The sequence below is a fragment of the Dama dama genome, chromosome 24 (assembly GCF_033118175.1).
Source record: "Dama dama isolate Ldn47 chromosome 24, ASM3311817v1, whole genome shotgun sequence".
NCBI lineage: Eukaryota > Metazoa > Chordata > Mammalia > Artiodactyla > Cervidae > Dama > Dama dama.
In genome coordinates this window covers 8,265,535-8,291,639 of record NC_083704.1, presented here as the reverse complement: position 1 = coordinate 8,291,639, position 26,105 = coordinate 8,265,535, and the positions used below count along the sequence as shown (strand labels likewise).

The 26,105-nt window shown below is 40.9% G+C and overlaps 1 long non-coding RNA gene across 8 annotated transcripts; it reads left to right on the top strand.

Annotated features, from left to right (window-relative positions):
- The first annotated feature begins 1,339 nt into the window (after positions 1-1,339).
- LOC133046141 (uncharacterized) lies at positions 1,340-21,350 on the top strand. 8 transcript variants are annotated; one of them, XR_009690425.1, is made up of 7 exons: positions 1,340-1,560; positions 12,543-12,631; positions 13,690-13,740; positions 15,079-15,160; positions 17,573-17,779; positions 18,967-19,153; positions 20,389-21,350. It is a non-coding gene; the product is annotated as an uncharacterized LOC133046141 (long non-coding RNA). The 8 variants fall into 8 exon arrangements; XR_009690430.1 differs by having other exon boundaries at positions 17,896-19,153; XR_009690427.1 differs by having other exon boundaries at positions 17,573-18,010.
- Positions 21,351-26,105: the final 4,755 nt, after the last annotated feature.

Sequence of the window (26,105 nt, the reverse complement as noted above, 5' to 3'; positions counted from 1 at the left end):
CATTTGGGATAAAAGTCGTTACGAGAAATTAGGGGGAGTGGGAGACTAGACTTGGAAACTTCTCTCTCCAAGAAGAAAAGGACTGGGTCCCATACAGTGCCTGACTCATGAAAGGTGCCCAGTCAGTGTTTGCTGAATGATGAGTGAGGCCAAGAACAGCTAGTGAAAGAGAAAAATACTATGAGCAGTGGTTTAGGAGAGAGGTCAATTTCTAGTACGTCTTTCAGAGAAATATAGTCAAAATTCATCTAACAGCAGTGTAGGACAAGGTTAACTGTAGAGAAATCTGTGAAGTGTGTTTTCATGAATTTTTGCCTTCAAAAAATACTCTCAAATTCTTTGTCAGGCTTGTTACCTGTCTTATAGGCTTATCAAGATCTGCCTTCAGGGAAAATCTGCTAAACGTACTTACCCTGAGGGTTTAAGAATGAGGGAGGATTTAAACTTGCCCTTGGGCTTCCCAGGTGGTGCTAGCGGTAAAGAACCTGCCTGCCAGTGTAGGTAGATGTAAAAGACAAGGGTTCTGTCCTTGCATTGGGAAGATCCCCTGGAGGGGGCCATGGCAACCCACTCTAGTATTCTTGCCTGGAGAATCCCATGGACAGAGGAGCCTGGCAGGCTATGGTCTATAGGGTCACGAAGTGTCAGACACGACTGAGCGACTTACCACACACCAATCAGGTATTCGTAACTTCAGATGATCTCACCATATGTTGGTCTTCCCAAATGAAGTGTTGAATGTGGATTCCCTCCAGAGATGGCTAAGGGCAGCAGTCATGAGACAAACGAGGTAATGGATGGCTGGCTGGCTGGCTGGCTGGCTGGCTGGGAGTTGCAACCCTCTGTGTGGGATTGTAAAACTCTACACTGCACTCCTCTACAGGTTACCATTCACATAACCTAGGATATAAATCTCACTGCCCAGAGCTGTGTACTACACAACCCCCATGATAGTGCATGGTGGCCATGGCATCAACAATCACTACAAAGTCTCATGCCATTCAAGTTACCAGACAAACGTCTCACTAGCTACAGAGCTGGGGACCAGGCAAGGCACATTCCTGGATAGCCCAGGAAGAGAAGACCTTGAACTAAAAATGAAAGCAGATTGGAACTTTAAAAGATAACAGATGTCTCCAGAAGAAATAAGACACGTGGGCCAGAAATAACTGAGGTAGATGGATAGCATCAGAGCACAGCCCCCAAGTCCTCCACATAGCTGCTGCTCCAGCCTTTGGGGTATTTATAAATCAGATGAGAATGTGTGATGCATAATTTTACGTGTCACCTTGGTTAGGCTACAGTACGCGCTTATTTAATCAAACGCTAACCTGGGTGCTGCTGTGAAGGTATTTTTGTAGATGTGGTTAACATCTATATTCCGTTGACTTTAAGTGAAGAAGTTACCCCTCGATAATGTAGGTGGGCTTCATCCAATCAGTTGAAAGCCTTCAGAGCAAAAACTGAGGCTTCCTGGAGAAGAAATACTGCTTTAAGCCTACAGCTTCTAACCTGCCAACCTGTGCTACAGATTTCAGGCTCGCCAAATACTGCAATCAGGTAGGCCAATTCCCTAAAATCTCTCTCTCTGTCTCTGGATTGATTTTGTTTTCTTTTTAAAATTTAGGATCTTGTTAGCAATGCAGTAGCATCATTAACAGAAAAAAGAAAAAAATTACACAGTTAACTCAGAACTAGCAATTTTAAGAGAATAATGTAGTAATCAACCACTACCAGAGAAAATAACTCCTCTCATTTGGTTCTACAGGCAAGTCCAGGTGATCCCATAAATGTATATCCCAAATAACTATCCGTTGATCTATCTACTTATCAACCTATCTAATCTCCTAGACATACATCTCTACCCCACCCTTCAGGGGGTGCCTAGAGAGTTCTATGTGCCGAGCAGGGCCCCCAACCCAGCCCTGGAGCCTGGGGCCCCCAAGGAGCCCCTGCTGAGCACCCCGGCGTACTTGTTCCCTAGCACCAGCCCTTCTGGCCTGCTCCCTGCCTCCCCGTTCAACCTGCCTCTGACTTCTTCAGCCTCAAGATAGAGGAAGTCAAAACACATGCAGAGGCTCAAGGCCCGGGGTGGCCACGGCCTGCAGGGACAGAAGCTGCGGAGAGAAATGCTACGCCCACCTCCTGAGCGGGGCCGGGCTCCTAGCCATCGCTTGCATAGCTGCCTTTCAAGCTACTGGCCTAGGAAGGACAGAAGTGGTCCCAGGAGAAGCAGCTGGCCTTCAGTGAACGTGGGGTGCATTTCCACACATGGTACACACCCATGAGAAATCACGCAGAACCAATGATGAGTCTTCGTTCAGGTCCACGCTGTGGACGCAGCCCTGTGGGGGCGGCCGCAGAGACAGAAGCCAGTGTGAAAGGCATGGTGGATCACGAAGAGGTGGAGTGGACCCGGCTGTGGAAGGAATAGCAGGGTGGAGGCAGGCAGCTGAGGCAGACCTGCTTTTGCTTCAGCCCAGCAGGCAGCCACGCCAAGTGATCAGAAACTGACTTGTAGGTGGAGAGCATCTACACCAAAGAATGTGCTGAGTCAGGAGACTACCCCTGGTACCTTGTGCAAAATCATTTCCTTTTCACTTGTTCACCCATTGTGTAAATACACGTGTGAAGAAATAAGTTTTTTCATGGTAGCTGAAATCTGGAGTTTGATTGGGTTTATTTCAGCAAGGTACTAACTGCTTTCTTTTCTGATTTGAATTAGAAAAAGCAGCTGAGAATCTCTGGTTTGTTTTGATGCTTGCAAGAGAGAAGCTATTTGAAATGCTTGGGATCCCATGAAGACTGACCCCCTCTTCTTGATGTATTCAAGATTCAGAGTCAAAGATTGGGGTTTGGAGAATCCTATGACAAATTCTGAAGTCTAAGAGTAGATGTCCCATTTCTTACCCTCTCTTCCTACTCACTTTCCGATATGGATAAAATGCTAAAATGGCAAGGGTCAGGGTTCCTATCCTGGAGAATCTCAACCACTATCACCAATCCCCAATAGCTCCTGTAGTGCGGAGAAGGCCATGGGAGATGCGTAGATGAGGAAGAGCACAAGGAAATTAATCACCTTGCTTTTGCATCCTGGTAGGGGATTTTGCTTTGGGGTCATTTGGGTCCTTTAGGCTTTTGATGAAAAGCAGATCTAATTATTACGATTGGAAATAAAGGGAGGAAAAGTGCTGGACTGTCCCCCCACCCCAGTTTTGTTGATATATAATTGACATATAACTTTGTGTAAGTTTTAGGTGTTGATTTGATTCAGTTGCATTTTGCAAAATGATTACCACCATAGCCTTAGCTAACATCTCTCCCAAAAGGGTAATAATTCTTTTTCAAAGGTTGAATGATATTCAGTGGGTCTTTTGAGCAATGAGTGCTTTCATAGTGGTGGGCCTGCAGCTATAACAGAGGAGGAACATCTCCATGTGTTGATCTCGGGAGATCTCCAGGGCATACATATTGCTAACTGAAGAAGACAAAGTTAAGATTAGTATATAAAACATGGTTGATTTTATTGGGGGGGGGAAGATATCTATAAGAATATATATGTATATGTGCTTGTATGTCATAAATATGTAGGGAAAAAGTAAACAATAAAATTCTATAGTGTTTACCCCTAAGAGTCAGGGTAGAACAGGGAATCAGGTGGAGGGAATAGACATGGGATGAAAGCATTTCTCTCAATGTATGTTTTCACTTTTGACTCCTTTTTGGTGGTAAAATACCCATAGCATAAAATTGATCATTTTAGCCCTTTAAAAGTATGCAGTTCAATGACATTAAGTTCATTCATGGTATTTACAACTGTCATACCTATCTAGTTCTAAAACTTGTATTACCCCAATAGAAAGCCCCATACCTACCTCCTTTCCCTGGAAACCACAAATCTGTTTTCTCTATGAATTTGCCTATTCTGGACAGTTCATGTAAATGAAATCCTGTACTCTGTGGTCTTTTGGGTCTGGCATCCTTAATGTTTTCAAGGTTTATCTACCTTGTAGCATACACTGGTACTTCATTTCTTTTTATGGCTGAGTATCTTGCTGCTATGAATATTCATATAGAAGTTTTTGTTTGAACACTTATTTTCTGTTTCTTTGTACCTGGGAGTAGAATTTCTTGCTGAGGAACCACAAACTACTTTCCATAGAGGCTACATCACTTTTCATTCCCACCAGCAACTTTTGAATATTCCGGTTCTTTCACATCCTTGCCAACTCTTGCTAACTTCCTTTAATAAAAGAAATTATAGCCATCCTATTGAGTTTGAAGAGGTATCTCATTGTTGTTCTGATTTGCATTTCCCTAATGACTATGTTGTGCTTGTTGACCATTTATGTGCCTGCCTTGGAGAAATGTCTGTCCAAATTCTTTTGTACACTTTTAATTTTGTTGTCCTTTTATTGCTGAATTTTAGGAGTTCTTTATATATTCCTGATACTTGACTCTTACCGGACATATAGTTTACAAGTATTTTCTCCCAAGTATGTACTCTTTTGATAGTATTCTTTGGCACACAAAATGTTTTAATCTTAATGAAGTCCAGTATACCTAACTTTTTTCTTTTGTTACTTGTGGTTTTGATGTCATTTCTAAGAATGCATTGCCAGATCCATGGTATTGAAGGTTACTCTTGAGTTTTGCAGTTTTGGTTTTTTATGCTTAGTTCTTTGATTTTGAGTTTATTTTTTATATAGTTACATGAAGATTCAATTTCATTCATTTGCTTGTGGTTATCTAGTTCTCAGCACCATTTGTTAAAGAGACTGTTCTTTCCCCCATTGGATGGTTCTATCACCCTTGTTGGAAATCAATGGATCATAGATACTTGGGTTTATTTATGGACTCTCAGTACTATTCCATTGATCCCTTATGTCTATTTTAATCCTAGGAATAGCTTTGTAATAAGTTTTGAGATCAGAAAATGCTAGTTCTCCAACTTTGTTCTTTTACAAGGTCTTATTTGGCTATTTGGGGCCCCTTGCAATTCCATATATCTTAGGATCAGCATTTCTATTTCCACAAAAGAAAGTGGGATATTGATAGAGATCACATTGAATCTGTACAGCACTTTGGTGAGTACTGCCATTAACAATGGTAAGTCTTCCAATCTGTGAATAGCAGATGTCTGTTTACTTAGATCCTCTTAAATTTCTTTTAGTAATGTTTTATAGTTTTCAGTGTATAATTATTTGTCTTTTTGTTACATTTATTCTTAAATATTTTATTAGTTTTGGTACTCTGTAAGTAGAATTTTTAAATTTCATTTTTTGATTGTTCATTGCTAGCATACAACTGATTTTTTTGTACTGACCTTGTTTCCTGCTGAATTTATTACCTTTAATAAATTTTTAATGAAATTTTTAGGATTTTCTATATATAAGACCATGTCACCTGTGAATAGGGACAGCTAAACCTCTTCCTTTCTTATTTAGATGCCTTGTATATCTTTTTCTTGTCTAATTCCTTTCTTATTTAGATGCCTTGTATATCTTTTTCTTGTCTAATTGTTCCGGCTAGAACTTTCATTATCATGTTTAATAGAAGTGGTAAGAGTAAACATCCATTTCTTGTCCTTGATCTAAATGGGGGGACATTTTTCAGCTTTTTACCATTGATTATGTTACCTGTGGGTTTTTTATATATAACTTTTAACATTTTGAGGGAATTCTCTACTATTTCTGAGTTGTTGAGTGTTATTATCATGAAGGAGTTTTTAATTTTGTCAAAAGCTTTTTCTGCTTCAATTAGGATGATTTTGTTTGTGTGTGTTTCCATAATTTGATTAATTACATTGATTAATGAATTACATTGATTGATTTTCATATGTGGAATCACCCTCGAATTGTGGGATAAATCCTGATTGGTCATGGTGTATTATCCTTTTAGCATGCTACTGGATTCAGTTTACAGAAGCCTTTTATCCTTCCCCATCAGAGGGCAGACAGACTGAAAACCAAAATCACCGAAAACTAACCAATCTGATCACATGGACCACAGCCTTGTCTAGCTCAATGAAACTATGAGCCATGCCGTGTAGGGCCACCCAAGACAGGTGGGTCATGGTGGAGAGGTCTGACAAAATGTGGTCCCCTGGAGAAGGGAATGGCAAACCACTTCAGTATTCTTGCCTTGAGAACCCCATGAACAGTATGAAAAGGCAAAATGATAGGACACTGAAAGAGGAACTCCCCAGGTCGGTAGGTGCCCAATATGCGACTGGAGATCAGTGGAGAAATAACTCCAGAAAGAATGAAGAGACTGGGCCAGAGCAAAAACAACACCCAGGTGTGGTTGTGACTGGTGATAGAAGCAAGGTCCAATGCTGTAAAGAACAAAATTGCATAGGAACCTGGAATGTTAGGTCCATGAATCAGTGGAAATTGGAAATGGTCAAATAGGAGATGGCCAGAGTGAACACTGACAATTTAAGAATCAGAGAACTAAAATAGACTGGAATGGGTTAATTTAATTCAGATGACCATTACGTCTACTACTGTGGGCAAGAATCCCTTAAGAGAAATGGAGTAGCCATCACAGTCAACAAAAGAGTCCAAAATGCAGTACTTGGATGCAATCTCAAATGACAGAATGATCTCTGTTCATTTCCAAGGCAAACCATTCAATATCACAGTAATCCAAGTCTATGCTCTGACCAATAATGCTGAAGAAGCTGAAGTTGAATGGTTCTATAAAGACCTACAAGATCTTCTAGAACTAACACCCAAAAAAGATGTCCTTTTCATTATAGGGGACTGGAATGCAGAAGTAGAAAGTCGAGAAATACCTGGAATAACAGGCAAATTTGGCCTTGGAGTACAGAATAAAGCAGGGCAAAGGCCTAATAGAGTTTTGCCAAGAGAACACACTGGTCACAGCAAACACCCTCTTCCAACAACACAAGAGAAGACTCTACACATGGACATCACCAGATGGTCAACACTGAAATCAGATTGATTGTATTCTTTGCAGCCAAAGATGGAGAAGCTCTATACAGTCAGCAAAAACAAAGCCAGGAACTGACTGTGGCTCAGATCATGAACTCCTTATTGCCAAATTCAGACTTAAATTGAAGAGAGTAGGGTAAACCACTACACCATTCAGCTCAGTTCAGTTCAGTCGCTCAGTCGTACCTGACTCTTTGTAACCCCATGAATCGCAGCACTCCAGGCCTCCCTGTCCATTACCAACTCCTGGAGTTTACTCAAACTCATGTCCATTGAGTCGGTGATGCCATCCCGCCATCTCATCCTCTGTCATCCCCTTCTCCTCCTGCCCCCAATCCCTCCCAGCATCAGGGTCTTTTCCAATGAGTCAACTTCGCATCAGGTGGCCAAAGTATTGGAGTTTCAGCCTCAGCATCAGTCCTTCCAATGGACACCCAGGACTGATCTCCTTTAGGATGGACTGGTTGGATCTCCTTGCGGTCCAAGGGACTCTCAAGGGTCTTCTCCAACACCACAGTTCAAAAGCATCAATTTTTTGGTGCTCAGCTTTCTTCACAGTTCAACTCTCACATCCATACATGACCACTGGAAAAACCATAACCTTGACTAGACGGACCTTTGTTGGCAAAGTAATGTCTCTGCTTTTTAATATGCTATCTAGGTTGGTCATAACTTTCCTTCCAAGGAGTAAGTGTCTTTTAATTTCATGGCTGCAATCACCATCTGCAGTGATTTTGGAGCCCAAAAAATAAAGTCTGACACTGTTTCCACTGTCTCCCCATCTATTTCTCAGTATGACCTAAATCAAACCCCTTATGATTATACAGTAGAAGTGAGAAATAGATTCAAGGGGTTAGATCTGATAGACAGAGTGCCTGTAGAGCTATGGACAGAGGTTTGTCACATTGTACAGGGGACAGGGATCAAGACCATCCCCAAGAAAAAGAAGTGCAAAAAGGCAAAATTGGTTGCCTGAGAAGGCCTTACAAATAGCTGAGAAAAGAAGAGAAGTGAAAGGCAAAGGAGGAAAGGAAAGATATACTCATTTGAATGCAGAGTTCCAAAGAATAGCCAGGAGAGATAAGAAAGCCTTCCTTAGCGATCAATGCAAAGAAATAGAGGAAAACAATAGAATGGGAAAGACTAGAGATCTCTTCAAGAAAATCAGAGATACCAAGGGTACATTTCATGCAAAGATGGGCTCAATAAAGGACAGAAATCGTATGGACCTAACAGAAGCAGAAGATATTAAGAAGAGGTGGCAAGAATACCCAGAAGAACTGTACAAAAAAGATCTTCATGACCCAGGTAATCACAATGGTATGATCACTCACCTAGAGCCAGACATCCTGGAATGCGAAGTCAAGTGGACCTTAGGAAGCATCACTATGAACAAAGCTAGTGGAGGTGATGGAATTCCAGGTGAGCTATTTCAAATCCTAAAAGATGGTGCTGTGAAATGCTGGACTCAATATGTCAGCAAATTTGGAAAACTCAGCAGTGGCCACGGGACTAGAAAAGGTCAGTTTTCATTCCAATCCTAAAGAAAGGCAATGCCAAAGAATGCTCAAAGTACCACACAATTGCACTCATCTCACACACTAGCAAAGTGATGCTCAAAATTCTCCAAGCCAGGCTTCAACAGTATGTGAACTGTGAACTTCCAGATGTTCAAGCTGGTTTTAGAAAAGGCAGAGGAATCAGAGATCAAAGTGCCAACATCCATTGAATGATCATTGAAACAGCAAGAGAGTTCCAGAAAAACATCTACTTCTGTTTTATTGACTATGCCAAAGCCTTTGACTGTGTTGATCACAATAAACTGGAAAATTCTTAGAGATGGGAACACCAGACCACCTGATCTGCCTTCTGAGAAATCTATATGCAGGTCAGGAAGAAACCATTAGAACTAGACATAGAACAACAGACTGGTTCCAAATAGGGAAAGGAATACGTGAAGGCTGTATATTGTCAGCCTGCTTTTTTAACTTATATGCAGAGTACATCATGAGAAACACACGTTCTCTTCATCCAGGGCTGGATGAAGCACAAGCTGGAATCAAGACTGCTGGGAGAAATATCTATAACCTCAGATATGCAGATGACACCACCCTTATGGCAAAAAGCAAAGAAGAACTAAAGAGCCTCTTGTTGAAAGTGAAAGAGGAGAGTGAAAAAGTTGGCTTTAAACTCAACATTCAGAGAACAATGATTATGGCATCCTATCCCATCACTTCATGGAAAATAGATGGGAAAACAATAGAAACAGTGACAGACTTTATATTTTTGGGCTCCAAAATCACTGCAGATGGTGACTGCAGCCATGAAATTAAAAGACGCTTGCTCCTTGGAAGAAAAGCTATGATCAACCTAGACAGTATTTTAAAAAGCAGAGACATTACTTCGCCAACAAAGGTTCATCTAGTCAAATCTATGGTTCTTCCAGTAGTCATGTATGGATGTAAGAGTTGGACTACAAAGAAAGCTGAGTGCTGAAGAATTGATGCCTTTTTGAACTGTGGTGTTGGAGAAGACTCTTGAGAGTCCCTTGGACTGCAAGGGGATCCAACCAGTCTATCCCAAAGGAAATCAATCCTGAGTATTCATTGGAAAGACTGATGTTGAAGTTGAAACTCCAATACTTTGGCCACCTGATATGAAGAGCTGACTCATTTGAAAAGATCCTGATGCTGGGAAAGAGTAAAGGTGGGAGGAGAAGGGGATGACAGCGGATGAGATGGTTGGATGGCATCACCGACTCAATGGACATGAGTTTGAGTAAACTGCAGGAGTTGGTGTTGGACAGTGAGGCCTGGTGTGGTGCAGTCCATGGGGTCACAAAGAGTCGGACACGACTGAGCGACTGAACTGAACTGAACTAGATTCAGTTTGGTAATATTTTTTGAGCCTTTTTGCACCTATATTCATAAGGAATATTGGTCAGTTCTTTTCCCATATGACATCTTTATCTGGATTTAGTATCAGGGTAATGTTGGCCTCATAGAATAAGTTAGAATTTTCTCTTTTTCCATTTTTTGAAGAACTTGAGAAGAATTGATGTTTGGTGTAATTCACCAATGAAGTCATCTGATCTTGGAGTTTTAGAAAGTTTTGACTACTGATTCCATCACTTTCTTGCATAGGTATTTCTCCTTGGGTCAGTTTTGGTAGTCTGATGTTTCTAGGAATATGTCCACTTCATCTAAGTAATATAATTTGTTGATGTACACTGTTTATATTATTCTCTTTTAGTTATTTTTTATTTCTGTAAGGTTGGTAGTATTTTCCCCATTTTCATTTCTGATTTTAGTAATTTTGAATCTTCTATCTTTTTTATCTTAGTCTGACTAAAGGATTGTTAATTTTGTTGATTTTATCAACCTTTTCAAAGATTCAACTTCTGGTTTCATTTAAAAATTTTTTAAAATTGAGATATGGTTGATGTAGAATATTGTGTGTTACAACTGTACAATATAGTGATTCACAGTTTTTAAACATTATACTCTATTTGGTTATTGTAAAATCTTCACTATATTTCCTGCCTTGTAGCTTACTTATTTTGTATATAATATTTTGTACCTCTAAGTCCCCTTTGCCCTTTCCTCTTCCCACTGATAACCACTAGTTTGTTCTCTATATCTGTGAGTCTGTGTCCTTTTTGTTATAGTCACTAGTTTGTTTCATTTTTTAGACTCTAAATATAAGTGATATTATACAGTATTTATCTTTTTCTATCTGACTGATTTCAGTTAGCATAATACTCTCAAAGTCCATCCATATTGTTGCAATGGCAAAATTTCTTTCTTATGGCTGAATAATATTCCATTGTGCATATATACATTTCCTTATCCATTCATCTGTTGATAGACACTTAAGTTGTTTCCATATTTGGCTATTGTAAATAATGCTGCTCTGAAAATTGCTATGCATGTGTCTTTTTGAATTAGTGTTTTCTTTTTTATCATATATATACTCAGGAGTGGAACTGCTGGGTCATATGGTAGTTCTATTTTTAGTTTTCTGAGAAATAGCCATACTGTTTTCCATAGTGGCTATGCCAATTTATACTCTCACCATCTGTGTATGAGGGTTCCCTCTTCTCCACATCCTCGCCAACATTTGTTGTTTTTTTTTTATGGTAGCCCTTCTGACAAGTGTGGAGTGACATCTCATTAAGGTTTTGATTGGCATTTCTCTGATTAATGATGTTAAAAATGCCTATTCAGGTCTTCTGTCAATTTTTTAATCAGGTTGTTTGTTTTTTTGGATATTGTGTTAGATGAACTGTGTATGTTTTGGATATTAACCCCTTATCAAACATATCATTGGCAAATCTTTTCTTCCATTCAGTAGGTTGTCTTTTTGTTTTGTCAATGGCTTACCTTGCTGTGCAAAAGCTTTTTAGTTTAATTAGGTCCCAATCCAAGAATATAGTGTATCTTTCTATCTGTTTGTGTCATCTTCCATTTATTTCATCAGTGTCTTATAGTTTTCTGAGTCTACACAATATTTGGTAGTGTACTGTTTTGATTTCTTTATCATTATGTTTCCATATATTTTTAAATTATATATCCATAAATTTTAAATTATATCCTCAGTGATTATCTTGGGGATTACAATTAACATAACAATCTAGTTTGTGTTAACACAAACTTTGCTTCAATAGTGTACAAAATTCTACTCCTCTACATCACTATCCTTCCCCTTTTTGTCGTTATTATTGCAAATTGCATCTTAGAAAATACATGTGCACCCATTACATATATTTATAATTATAGCATATACCCTTAATTTTAAGTCATATATTAAAAAGTAGGTGTTACAAGTAATAATGTTACAAATAATACTGGCCTTTGTAGCTACTTTCTCCATTGCTTTTTATTTCTTCAAATGGCTTTGAGGTACCATCTAATGACCTTTCATTTCAACCAAAGGACTCTTTAGCACTTCTTATAGGGCATGTCTACTAGCAATGAACTCCCTCATCTTTTGTTTTTCTGGGAATGTCTTAATTTCTCCTTAATTTTTTAAGGAGAAATTAAGGATAGTTTTGCCAAATATAAAATTCTTGGTTGAAAGATTTTTTTCTGTTCAGCACTTTTAAATATGTTGTTCCACTGCCTCCAAGGATTCTGTTGAGGAAAAAAAAAACTATAAAACTATGAACTTTGTTTATAAACTTTTGTTTATGGTGTTGCTTTCCTCTCACTGCTTTCAAAGTTCTCTCTTTATCCTTGTCTTTTAACAGTTTGACTATTGTGTGTCTCAGTGTGGATCTCGTTGTGTTCATCTTGTATATCTGGGGATTTGTTGAACTTCTTGGATAGTTGGCTCATGTCTTTTATCAAATTTATGAAATTTTTGAGCATATTTCTTCAAATATTTTTTCTGCTTCTTTCTGTGCATGTGTATGTGCTCAGTCACTAAGTCATGTCCAACTCTTTGTGACCCCAAGCACTGTAGCCTGCCAGGATCTTCTTTCCATGGGATTTCCCAGGCAAGAATACTGGAGTGGGTTGTCACTTCCTTCTCTGGGGGATCTTCCTGACCCACGGGTTGAACCCACGTCTCTTACATTGGCAGGTGGATTATTTACCACAGACCCACCAGGGAAGCCTCCTCTCTCTCTGGGACCCTCATGTGTGTGTTGGTAGAGTTGATGGAGTCCTTAAGTAAGTACCTTAAGGTGCCTTAAGCTCTGGTTTGGTTCTTGTTGTTATTCTACTCCTTTTTTCTTTCTGCTCCACAGACTTGATGATTTCACTTGAGCAATCTTAAAATTTGCTGAATTTTTCCATCTTCTTAAAAAAATCTGTTGTTAAACCTCTCTAATGAATTATTAATTTCTATTATTGTACTTTTTAACTCCAAAGTTTCTATTCAGGTCTTTTTTATAATTTTCATCTCTCTACCAATGGTCTCTATTTGGTGAGATTTCTTTCTCCTGGTTTCCTTGCATTCTTTATCCTTGGTTCCTTTTGAGCATACCTAAGGCAGTCGATGTAAAGTCTTTGTCTAGTGTGTTCAATGCCTATGCAATTTCTGTTGATTTTTTTTTGTTTGTTTGAATGGGCCATACTTTCTTGTTTCTGTGCATGCCTCACAATTTTGAATTGAAAACTGGCCATTGTGAGTATTATCGTGTGCTTACTCTGGAAGTCACATTTTCTCCCCTTTCTGGGATTTTTGTTGTTGTTGCTTGCTGTGGGTTACATATTGTTGTTTGCTCGGTGACCTTTCTAAACTAGTTTTGTAAAGAATGTATTATTTGTCATGGGAAGCTCTGAAGTCTCTGTTCTTTTAGCTTACTATCCAGCTAATGGTTTGTTTGACAGATATATCCTTAAATATCTGAAGCCAAGAAAAGAAGAGAAGCTGAAAAAGTAGGGGAAAATATTTGAGATTTTTGTAGATAGGCTCTTGTTGGGTCACTCCTTCCTTAGTCACTCCATTTTTCAACTCTGCTTTAGCCTTCACCTCCTGCTTGCACTTAGCATAAAGCTCAGCCAAGATGAAATCATATGACTTCCTCTGTATTTTTCTGAGCATGTGTCCTCCCTGGGTGTACACATGTCTTTCTAGATTCCCTAGTACATATGGGAACCTTTCAAAAATGTGTTCCCCTCAAAAATCACCCCTCAACTTTTCCTCCTGAATTTTTTCTGTGTCTATTGTTTCCCAGATGGTTTCTTTTGCCCCAGGCAGCAGTGGCTTGTTCTTTGTCTTTCAGTGTTTGGGGAGCTGTCTTCCATGTGGCCAGTCAGCCCTGGAAGAGTTCCAGGTGAGGCAAAAAAAATAATGGTGTGTATCGGGGAGGGGAAAAGGATTCCCTTGCACAAGTTCTCCAAAGAAACTCCAGCCAGGCCAAACAAACAAGCGCAGTTCCTCAGGCACAAGATCTTCCCTGCTCGCCCTGAGACCTGATTCCCATAGTCAGACTGTGCTGCTGCTCTTAAGACCACTGCGCGGCCACAGTGAGAGACTGAAGGGGCTAAGGCAAGTGAAGATGCCACCAAAACTCCCTGCCATGCTTCGGTGGCCTTTTCTTGCGAAGTACTCAAATGTTTGCTATCAACTCCTGGCTAGCCCCCGGATTTCAGGAAAGTTGATTCTGGTAGATTTCCCCAGGTTTTTGTGTTCTTGGTGACAAATCCCAAGAGCTTCTTTTCCACAATTTTCACTGATTTCCCATGCCTTTTGAATTCTGTGACTGTTTATTACACAGCAGAGTTATTTTTTTAAAGTTAATGAGTGTTTTTATAGTTAGGATCTTATCATCTAATATCCTAGCATGCTGAAACTTTGGTCCCATCTATAAATATTGCCACCAGACGTTCTCATTTTCTTTCATCTTAGACAAACACAAGAAGAGTCCTCGTGTGAGAGCCTAGGTTAGTCTGTCAGACAAGGGTTCACACTGGTCAGAACTTTGAAGCACTTGGTACACCTCCTGTACATTCCCGTTCCTCTCCAACTTTGTTCTTTTTTAAAGTTTATCTTACCGATATAGTTGATTTACACTGTCTGCCAATTTCTGCTAAACAGCAGAGTGATTCAGTTATGCGTATCTATTACATTCAGTATTCTTTTCTATTGTGGTTTATCACAGGATATTGAATATAGTTCCCTGTACCATACAGTAGGACCTTGCTGTTTTTCATTCTATATTTCATGGTTTGCATCTGCTAATCCAAACTCCCTATCTCTCTCTTTCCCTCCCCTACCCCCTGCTTGGCAACCACAAGTCTCTTCTCTATGTCTGTCTGTTTCTGTTTCACAGATAGGTTCATTTGTGCCATATTTTATATTTCACCTACAAGTGATATTATATGAAATTTATCTCTTTCTGACTTATATCACTTAATACGATCCTCTCTAGGTCCATTCATCACCTTCATTCTATCTTATTCTCAAACCTAAGCTGTTCTTTCACCTTCCCTCCCAATACCCTCCATGATGAAATAATACTTACTGGTTAAAATCTGGTTACTCTTTAAGGAAATGAACAAGTTTCTGTTCCATAATTTGCCTTAAGATTCTAATATTACAAGATGCAGTAAAAGATATCAATTTATTCAAAATACGGATGAATGAAGCTTTTTTTTTTTTTTCTTTCTAGTAATCGGTTCTGAGGCTTGGAGAAGATAAGGTGAATTAAAGGAGGGGGTGAGATGCCTTGGGAGATGGAAAAGGGAAGCCAAGTAAGTTGTTGGTTAAGCCTTACATGGTGATCTTGTCTAAGTCAGAGCTATGTACATGTAGTCTCCAGATGTGCTGACTCAGGATCTGAGTGGGGCCCAGACTCATGTTTTCCAGTTCTTCAGAGGGTTTTTCTCCCCCTTCATTTTCATTAGAGTAAAATTGATTTAAAATGTTGTGCTAGTTTCTGCCAGAGGATTCTGATATATGCTGAATTTTGAGAACTGCTGACCAAACTTACACTTCTTAGGTTTCTCTTGCTTGTATAATAAAAATAAAAATATTCCTTTGCATTAATATGGCACTTTACTAATTAGAGGGTTTATTTTTACAGACACTAGTCTTGCTTATCACAAAGCCACAGGATCATCTCCCCCTTTTGCTAAATAATAAAACTGAGTTTCAGAGAGCTTCTCTGACTTTCCACAGTAGATATTTAAATACGCTTCTCTTCAAAACATTGTAAAGCAACTATACTCCAATAAACATTAATTTTAAAAAGTAAAAATTCATTTTGCATTGTTGCAAAGATCATATGAAAAACACACAATTCTCTTGACTTCGAGTCCATGGATCTTCTCATTTTGCCCATGTGCAAAAACATTAAAAATAAATCAAAGCAAACAGGATACACCTTTCCAGATGCTCAACTGTGTTATTCTTTTGTTTCTTCCTGATTCACCCACCGTTGAATCCCTTTACATATTCATCAAATACTTGTAACACATTATAATAAATAGGCCATGCTGCATATATATCCACGGCTATCCAAAGTCATATTCAGAGTTGATGACAATTTCTCTGTATTGGTTTGATGCAATGATGCACTCTAGAATGAGGCACTTTTGATTGTGTATAACTCTATTGCAAACATTCTCATTTGTGATTTAGTCACTAGTTTCTTTATGGATAGTTAACTTAGTGGAACTCTAGCACTGATTCTATTAAATCATCAGGACCTTTCAAAAATCCCCAAGGCCAAGCCTCCCTACAGACCAGTTACACTAGAATCTCTGGGGCAGCCTCTGAATGACAGCTTGAGGAAGTGACTTCAGGGCCAGCAAAAACAAGGTTTGAAAACTGGCTTTCTTGATTACTGGCAGAGGGCCCCTGTGCCTCTGCATGTCTCTGAGCCTCAGTTTCCTGTCTGTAAAACAAAGGTAGTTATGCTTTGCAAGGTTGCTGTGAGCATCAGAGGCAAAATATGTAAACTACCCAGTGCCTGGCACATTGGCTCTCAACAAATGGAGCTGTATTGATGACACTTCCTCTGACCTACTGGTCTTAAGCTCCTTTATCCTTTTTCAAAGCATCTTTGCCTTCATTATCTCATGTAATCTTCTCCACAAGAGAGATAGGCTAGAAGTTATCTCTGGGTCACAGAAGAGCAAGCTGAAGTGCCAGACAGTTAATGGGATGGATTCAGGAGATGATTATGCATTCTCTTCATAAAACATGCTTATAAAGGGAAAAATCTTAAGCAGCAACCTAATTGGGAAAACACAACAAAAAACACAGGGCTCAATGCAGTCATCTGCCTTGGTAAATCTGAGAATGGATCCAGGGTGAGCAGAGTCAACAGGAAAATATGCATTTAGCATAAAACCTGCCTTGTGAAGTGAAGGGGTCTGCTCTATTTGTAGGGCAGGATGGGAAGTGAGAGGTCCTTTTCTTTTCTCTGTTCTTTAAGTTTCATCTTCTTGTCTTATCCCTTTCCTTATTAAATAAAAGTTGCAATGCCAGAGAGGAGATGACATATGTATGTGTAAATATATGATTTTTCTGTAAATCGAATGCCATTTTTTTTTTCTTCTAAATTTGCAATTGTGAACCACTCCGGATTTAGGCATTCCCCGTGAAAGAAAAGCAGGGATCCCATGTCTAAGCTTAGCTTCGTGACTCAGTTTCTCCCAATTCGGAGCACCCGGAGAACAGCTGGTATCTTGAGTCATCAACATAGGGTTATCATGGTGTGTTAGTTGCACATAAAATCACCTGAAGAAATTTTAAAATTCCAGTGCCCAGTTCATGCCAGACCAAATGAATCAGCATTTCTAGGGATACAATTCAATTATCAGTATTTTTTTTTAAGTTTCCCAAGTAATTCCTACATGCAGCTGAATCTGAGAACCAGTGTTCTAGAATTTGCTTCTGATAAAGTAGGTCCAGGAAGGGGACTGGGATTCTAACTGTGTTTCTAATAAGCTTGCTTCAGGGATGCTGTTTCTGTGTGTCCTGGGACCACACTAAGTGTCAAGGCTGTCAAGAAATTCCTTGCCCCTGTTTTAGAAATATGCACACATGACCTACACACTCACTTGAGGGGTCTGTTTCATTCATTATAAAAATGAACACAAGGGCTGGATCTTCCCTGAACTGACTGTGCCACTCTAAACAAACTGCGTCATTTCTAGCCAGGCCAGCCACCTCCTGGGTCACTCACGGTGCTAGAAGACATCTGCCTTCACCCACCGTCCCATGAGCACGTGGCTGTCAGGCTGGAGAAGACTGACTCCTGCTTCCCATGCGGTGGAACTGCTCACACCTCTGTGTGCCTCAGAATCACACCGGATGCTTGAGTTTCATGCTGTCAAGCCAGACCAGAAGAGGCTGATTCACAGGTCTGGGCTGGAGACTGGAAAGTCACGGTGTTAACAGTAACTCTCAGTCATGTCTGACTCTTTGTGACCCCATGGACTGTAACCCACCAGGCTCCTCTGTCCTTGGGATTTTTCAGGCCAGAATATTGGAGTGGGTAGCCATTCCCTTCTCCAGGGGATCTTCCCAACCCAGGGATCGAACCCAGGTCTCCCGCACTGTAGGCATCTTCATGGTGATCCTACGAGATAGGAGTGAGTATTTCTTATCCCCAGTTTACAGATAAGAAAACTGATAAAGAAAGTCTACAGTTGACCGAGACCCTAGAGTTAGGAAATTGCAGGCCTGGGACATCAGCACAATTAGACATTGGGGTCCTTTCCACAAAGAGTTTCTGATTAGAAAAAGAAAGTGTAAGGAAAAAAGGCAGTCATCTGGAGAGTGGGCATTGGAGTCATGGTTCAAGGTCAGGAGGCTGCTTCAGATCCCAGACTCAGATCCGGCTGATGCAAGCAGATCCCTGGTCACATTCAGAAGGCTGCCAAGCCAGTGGGTGAGCTGTGTAGGACTCTCCAGGGAGCTTCCTAAATTCCCCTCCCTCTGGACTTTGATTCCTTGAAGGCCCAGGAATCTGTATTTTCATGAGCATCCCCCACCCCCAGGAGATTCTGATGCTCAGTGAAGTTTGAGAACCATTAGGAGAACAGGACTCTGAGGCAGGTGGCTTGGCTGTGCATCTTAGCTCTGCCACGTAACATCTCTGTGTTGTCACTCATTCATTCACCTAATTAACAAATATTCCAGTACTTACTTGTCCAATGGTACTGGATGCTGGAAATTGAATAACCAGTAAAACAGACAAAAATCCCTCCTTTCATGGAGCTTACCCTCTGGTTTATCAGAAGGTGACCCTTGCAACAAGGAAAAATGAAGCAGTCAAGTTGGCTGGGGGCATTACAGCTTTAAACATAGTGGCCAGCAAAAGGACTCTTCGGGAAGATGATTTTGAGTAAAAATCTGAGGAGAGAGAGGTTGGTGAGGGACCCGTGGGAGCAGGGCTCCTGGCAAAGGGAACAGCCAGTGCAAAGGCTCAGAAGTGGGAGTGGGCTTGGCAGGTTGAGGAGAGTGTGGCTAGGGTGGACAAAAGGGAGTCAGTGATGGGGCAGGGGTACAAAGAAAGTCGGGGGGCTGAAAAGGACACTCTGTCTAGAACCCCATAGGCCGCTGGAGGACTCTGGCCTTTACTCCGCGTGAGACGGTCAGCTTTTGGAAGGCTCTGAAAGAAGTGGCCTGAACCGTCCTCAAGCCCACGCTGGCTGCTGGGCGGATAACAGATAACACAGCAGGAGGAGGACAGAAGCATGGACACCAATCAGGAGCTGACCATGATCATCCAGGTGAGAGATCACGCTGGCCTAGGTCAGGTGGTGATACGGCAGACAGTGAGAGATGAACATATTCTCAACAGACTTGGGGAGCAGAGAAAATGCGATTTGCAAAAAAAAAAAAAAACCAAACAAACAAACTGGGTTTGGGTTATAAAAGAGAAAAGTCAAAGATCTTCTTCAATAAAGTGTATTCAGGGGTTGCCAAGGGGGAGGGGGCAGGGGAAGGGGTGGAGTGGGAGTTTGGGTTTAGCAGATGCAATTATTATATATAGAATAGATAAGCAACAAGGTCCTGCCATGCAGCACAGGGAACTACACTCAGTATCCTGGGATAAACCATAATGGAAAAGAGGATGAAAAACCATACATATATATATATATACACACACATGTATGGAGGAGGGCATGGCAACCTACTCCAGCCTGCCTGCCTAGAGAACCCCCGTGGACAGAGGACCCTGGCGGGCTCTAGTCCGCAGGGCCGCAGGGAGTCGGACACGACTGAGCGCCCAAGCACAGCACCCATACACGTATGTATAACTGAATCACGTTGCTATGCAGCAGAGGTTAACACAACGTCGTAAACCAACTGTACTTCAGTTAAAGGATAAAAAGCTCAATGTATTCCGTCATGGGTGCACTGTATGGAATATTTGCGGGCACTGTGACGCGCACCATCACACGTTAGTTCCTGTGGAAAGCCTTGGGGGTGATGAACTAGAGTGATGGTCCCGGGCCTCATGCAGTTCACATTCCGGTGACGGGAAGATGATGTGTGTCCGTCTCTGCAGGTGGCTGTGATGAGATAAGGCGCGTAACACAGAACTGACGCACAGCAGGGCTCAGCGCTTGTAGGTGTTATTATTACCCTGGATACTCAGCAAAACAGTGGTATTTTAGGTAGAGAGAATGTAGGTTGTGCGTGCTAAGTCACTTCAGTCATGTCTGACTCTGTGCGACCCTATGGAGTGTTGCCCGCCAGGCTCCTCTGTCCATGGGATTCTCCAGGCAAGAATACTGGAGTGGGTTGCAAGACCCTTCTCCAGAGGATCTTCCCGACCCAGGGACTGAACCCAAGTCTCTTACATTGCAGGCAGATTCTTTACCATCTGAGCCACTAGGGAAGCCCCTAGTGAAATACAGATGAGTAAGTAAGATGGAAAGGGATGAAGAATTAAATTGGTTCATATTCCTGTAATTTCCCAAATAACCCAACCTTCTTGGGTTCTGATTTTCATTTCAAGATGGTAGATGACCTACCAAGAAGATCAGGCAGCCTAACTCATGGGAGTTGGCCTCAACTGTGGGAACAGCCTCGGATGCCTTTTGGGATCAGGAGTACAGCCTTTTGGTGACTTGCTTTGCTGGGACTAAATCTCAACCAGGGACATTTGGAAATGTTTGCAAACATTTTCATGAATGGGAGGCATGGGGGAGGAGGTGGCTACTGGCCTCTAGAAGTCACGGATGCTGCTAATATCCAGAATATGTAGGCCAGTCTCACCTCCCTCACAAAAGAATTGTTTAGTTGCTCAGTTGTGTCTGACTCTTTGCGACCCCAAGGACTATAGCCCACCAGACTCCTCTGTCCATGGGATTTCCCAGGCCAGAATACCGGAGTGGATTGCCATTTCCTTCTTCAGGGGATCTTCAGGACACAGGGATCAAACCCGCATCCTGCATTGGCAGGCAGATTATTTACCACTGAGCCACCAGAGAAGCCCCTACAAAAGAATTAACTGGTTCAAAATGTAGATAATCCCCAAGACGAGAGACCATGAGATGAAGAAAGGAAAGGTAAAGTTGCCATCCCAAACTCCAACAATGTCATAAACAAAATTGGTGGTTTGAGAAGGAAAATGTCCACACTCTAATAAATGTGATGGGCCCTGGAAGGACCTCGCGATGGAGCTCATAAAAAGATGCTCAGGAGAACAAGTATGCACTGCTTTAGGTTTATTTACCAAAACGACCCTTCTTGGAGGCGATGATCATCCTGCTGTCTTCACTGAAGGCTGTGGGAATGCCTTTTCTTCGGGCTAAAGATTGTGTTTGCCTAGACTGCGATGGGGTGTTCTAAGAGCAGGGCAAGTCTGTCTGAAGATGTTTTACTCTGGGAAAATTAATGAGCCAGACAATGCAAAGGAAAAGAGACAAACTGTTCTTTTGGTTCCAAATAAATGCTTGTTTTCTGCCACTGCCTGAATTTCAATGGTCCTCAGTTTGACTGTGAAATTAACACTCTTTTGAGGTTAGCTGTGGGAATGGGGTGGGTGCCATTCACACCCCTTCGGAGCTATTGTCTGTCTGGGACGCAGGGCACAGCTCTGGCGCGTGGTCCACTTCCCCAAGCCCCACTGTCTCCAGCACCTCCCCAGCCTCATTCAAACAGCCCACCCCCTACAAGCAGGCACAACCCACGCTGCTGCCCTTCCCCACACTCGTCTCCCATCCACAAAGCAGTGAGGGCAGGTCCATCGACTTTAAGTCGGTCACTTCATCTCTCTGCACTGCCTTTTCTTCCTCTCTGAAATGCAGGACTTAGGGACTTCCCTGAGGGTCCCATGGTTAAGACTTGCCCTCCCAGCGCAGTGGGTGAAGGTTCAGTCTCTGGTGGGAGAGCTAAGGTCCCATATGCCTCATGGCCCAGAAGTCAAAACATAAACAAAAGCAGCCATATTGTAAACTTAATAAAGACTTTAAAAATGATCCATATACAGAGCCACCAACTGCAAAATGGCCTGTGCAGTTACCACCTGGGGGACCTAAACTCTTTAGGGCCATTTCCTTAGACTTTCAGTTTCCTTCCATCTCTAAAGTCTGGTGATTTTCTGAATCCTAGAAGCATTGGAAGGGGTCAGAACTCCTGTGAAGTAGGTCTGAAGTCACATCATGAAAAGATAACAAACAGACAGACTTTTGTCCATTTCTATACAAATTGTTTTTCCTTTGAGGAGTGAAAACTCTTTTTGATTATTCTTATGTATTGTTAGAATTCTTTCCGTAAAAATAGAACCCATTTTAAGTCCATCATCAGTAGGAACGTATGCCAGTATTTCTATATCCTATAAACCAAATAGCATTAGATTTTAACATTTTAATGGTTTAGTTAGTTTACGATGAGTAACTTTAAAATATTTAAATTGGAGTATCTTCAGCCCTTAAGGAGCCGGTCTACAGGCCCCCTTATTTACTTTATGGACCCTGTCACTTGTCCATTTTGAATGTGGTATCCTCACCAACTCACAGAGATATACAGAGCTTCTTCCCTTGATTTTTTTTCCCCCCACGGTGAAGATTCAAGAAAGAAATATTGAAGCTACAAAGAGAATGTTATTCTAGAGGAGATTTTTTTCCCCTCCAAACTAAATTTAAAAGAAGAAACTAAAGAAAGCATTGGATACCTTTCTTAAATTTACTATCAAAGATGACTAGCAAGTCTACTCCACAGGTTTTTAATGGGAGCATAAATTCTTCACCTCTGGTGAAGGAGTTAAGTGCAGAAGTCTTTAAAAACAGAAGAAAAACGGAATTATTCACTGCAAGATGTCAGCTATCTCTGCTTAGACTCCTTTTAAGAGTTTGGAAAACAAGAATAAAGAAAACACACAAGAAAAATTAATTGTTCCCAGACAATGTTTTACTAAGCTGATTTCCCTTTCTCTTCTTGTTCTTAAATTCTCTTACCAACCAGTCATCTCCCATGTCCACTCTCAACACAAAACCAGGCCCAAGCAAACAAAATCCTAGCCCCTTTTTAAAACTGTTTTGGTTACAAAAATAATACACATTCATTGTGTAAAAAGTAAAAAGACAGATGAGGAAAAAAGAAAACAGGATCCATCCATCATTCCACATCCAAGCGACAGCCACTGGTATGCCTTGGTTATACCCTCCCAGATACATTTCTATGAATACACTCTTTAAAAGAAGTCCTACTCTTTAAACTGCCCTGTATTTCATTTTCTTCATTTAACATGTTATGTGCACTTTCTGGAACAATTCTTTCTCATTGAAACCCATCCTGATTTATTTATAAATCAGAAGGTTGCTTCTACTGTAGAATCCTAACTATACTTCTTCCTTTCTACTGTTCTAAACTTACCTGTAACTCACACCTTGTCGCTTCTTTTTTGTGCACTTTCTAAGTTAGTTTCTTTTATTATATTCCTGGCACTGTTGGACCAAATGAAAATGCCCACCGCAGGCCCTTGACACACACACTGCAGTGTCTTTAAAATTCACACTGTGGTTATTGCTGCTCTCCAGCTCCAGGTGATCGACAACGGTGCCTGGGAGGGCTGTGTGGGCTTTCAAGCACAGAAGGTCTTTGGAAATGCAGCGATGATTTAGGAAGTGTGGGTGGCTCGGTTGACCCATGGCCCACAAACCATCACAGAAGAAGTTTCAAAGGTGACATTTATGGGGAGTGACTTTATCACTATACTATTATGATTTCTGGTAAAGAAGTGGGTGGAAAGCAAAATAGCAAGGGCTTTCCTTTGAGCAGAAAAAAACCAAACCTCACACAATAACAAATCCAGATTTCACTCATGAGGCTAAAACACCACTAAGTGCAGGCTTCATTAAATTACAGATACAGTGAAAACTGAAAATGTACACATTCTACAATGTGGAAATTCCATTCCTAAATGTAGATTATTAAATTCTAAATATTAGAGAATTCTTGCTTGTAATAATAAGAAACTGGAAAAATTAACTGGGGACAACCTCAGTCTCTCAGTAAGAAGATGAATAAATTAATTGCTGTCTATTCATGCAATAGAATATAATAGAGGAGATAAAACAAATATCTCTATATAAATCAACATGGATTGATTTAACAATATATTTGTAAGTAAAAAAAAAAGATAGATGCATGTAGAACAATAACACAGAGAACAATCCTATATACTAAGAAAATATATATAGTTATGGTCTGAGACATACACCCCAATCTGACAGTCTTTACCTCTGAAAAGTGAAGGACAATGAGACTGGCCGGGCTGAGAGGGTAAAGGCTAGGGGAGAAAAAAAGTCTTCCAGTTGTATCTGTAATGTCATGCTATTTTAATAGTAAAAATCATGGTGATAAAATCTAAGATGATATCAATCATAAAATCCACTATTATTTTCTGCATCATTCAGGAAAAAAAGTTGCCACCATATACCATTCATTTTAAAATGGACCCAATTTTAGAGATGCTAAGATGAGGAAAAATAGTGTGTCAAACTATATAAAAGGCAAAAATGCAAAAGATACAGATCTGCTAATTCATGAAGTCATGGAGTATCAGTTATATAAGGTTATGTAAATCTGCGAACTTTTAAAAACTTTTTCAAAGGGAAAAAAACACAACAAATATTGCAGAGAACAAAATTCCTCCATTACATATAGCATTTTAAATGTATGCAGCTCATGGAGCAAGTATGCTGCTCTAAAGCTTACTGCCTTTTTACTCATGTTCCCAAAATGAACTGGAATATGGTGAAAGTAGGAGACAGATCCTTGAAACTTTGTAACTTGAGAAGCACCTGGCTCATGACTTTCATACTTAACACCGACTCAAGAAAGCCTGGTTCCCCGAGTTGACATTCTCTCAGTTTAGAAGAACTGTCTCAAAAAACAAATCTTCCGTCTGCTTAATAGCCCATCTGCTAGGAATTTGATGCTGTAGAATTAGGTATCCTGCCTCACAGCTTATCACATCAGTTGAGAAAGCTATTATTCCCTGGGAGAAGCAAACTGAAAGTGACTCTATTTCCTCTACCTTTAATCATCAAACTGAAACCATCCTAACTCCTCGCTTCAATATGAAATTCATCACAGTAGGTCACAGCACGGGAACTAACATGCCTGTCCTCCTTTATTTCTCCCTGTGGTTTCAAGAAGGTTTTTTTCTGCAAAGAAGAGGAGAGGAAAAAAAGACCTGGAAGCATTGCCAGAGGAAATATGGATCCAGCTAAATTTGAATTTCACATAAACAATGAATAATTTTTAGTGTGAGTTTGTTCCGTGGAATTTCAGGTAAATAACAAGTAACCTTTTGCTCTACATGTGTGCAAAATATTACATCAAACATATGTTTACCAAAAATTTTGCATTATTTATCTGAAATTCAAATTTAACTGTGTTATTTTCTAAATAGGGCAAACCTATTAAGAGAATTAATCTGACCAAAAGAAAAGGAGAAAAACAGAACTGGAAGCTAAGTTGGTGACAAAAAAACAGAGAACTGGTTGAAAGTGGCTGCTAGGGAAAAAACAAGACACCCAGGAGCTGCCCTGAAGGGCGTCTATTTAACCTGGAGACGACTTACATGTTCTATTGTCTACTTGCTCAGAGGGTTTCATCCTGAATGACGCGCATATGAAAACGGCTGAGCGCAGACTGCAGTCCAGAAGCCCCGCTCGGCACCATGTGCCCCGAGGGCTCCCGAGAGGCACGGACTCGTCTGAAACCCAAGTTCTGCTGCCACCTTCCCTGTCCCCAGTGGGTAAAAGAATCCTGAGGTCTTCTTGTAACTTTGGATTTTGATTTCCACGTGCAGTGTGAGCCGGGGCCCTCTGTACAGCTAGAGGGGAGATGGATAACCTCCTCACCAGCTCGGGGAAGACCTGAAGGACTGAAGCCCGTGCCCTCGATGAGAACCGTTTTCTGTGACAAGTTCACAACTTCTAGAACACAGGCAGACCCTGAGTGCTGAAAAACATTTAGAAAAAAATGTATGCCCCTTCCTGTTCCTCTGTAAGTTATAAAAAGAGAAGGAAGGGAGTGGGGAGGCAGAGAGCGGGTGCGGGGCAGGCGCCCCTGGTCTGAAAGACGCAGGGACCGGGGAGTCAGGCACCTTCTCTGGGTCTGTGCAGACGGCGGGGCTACTGGCTGGTGCTGCCTGCCAGCCTGGCGAGCTCCTAGCTTCTCTTCCCTCCTTGGTTTTACTTACAGTGGTTGTGGAGGTGA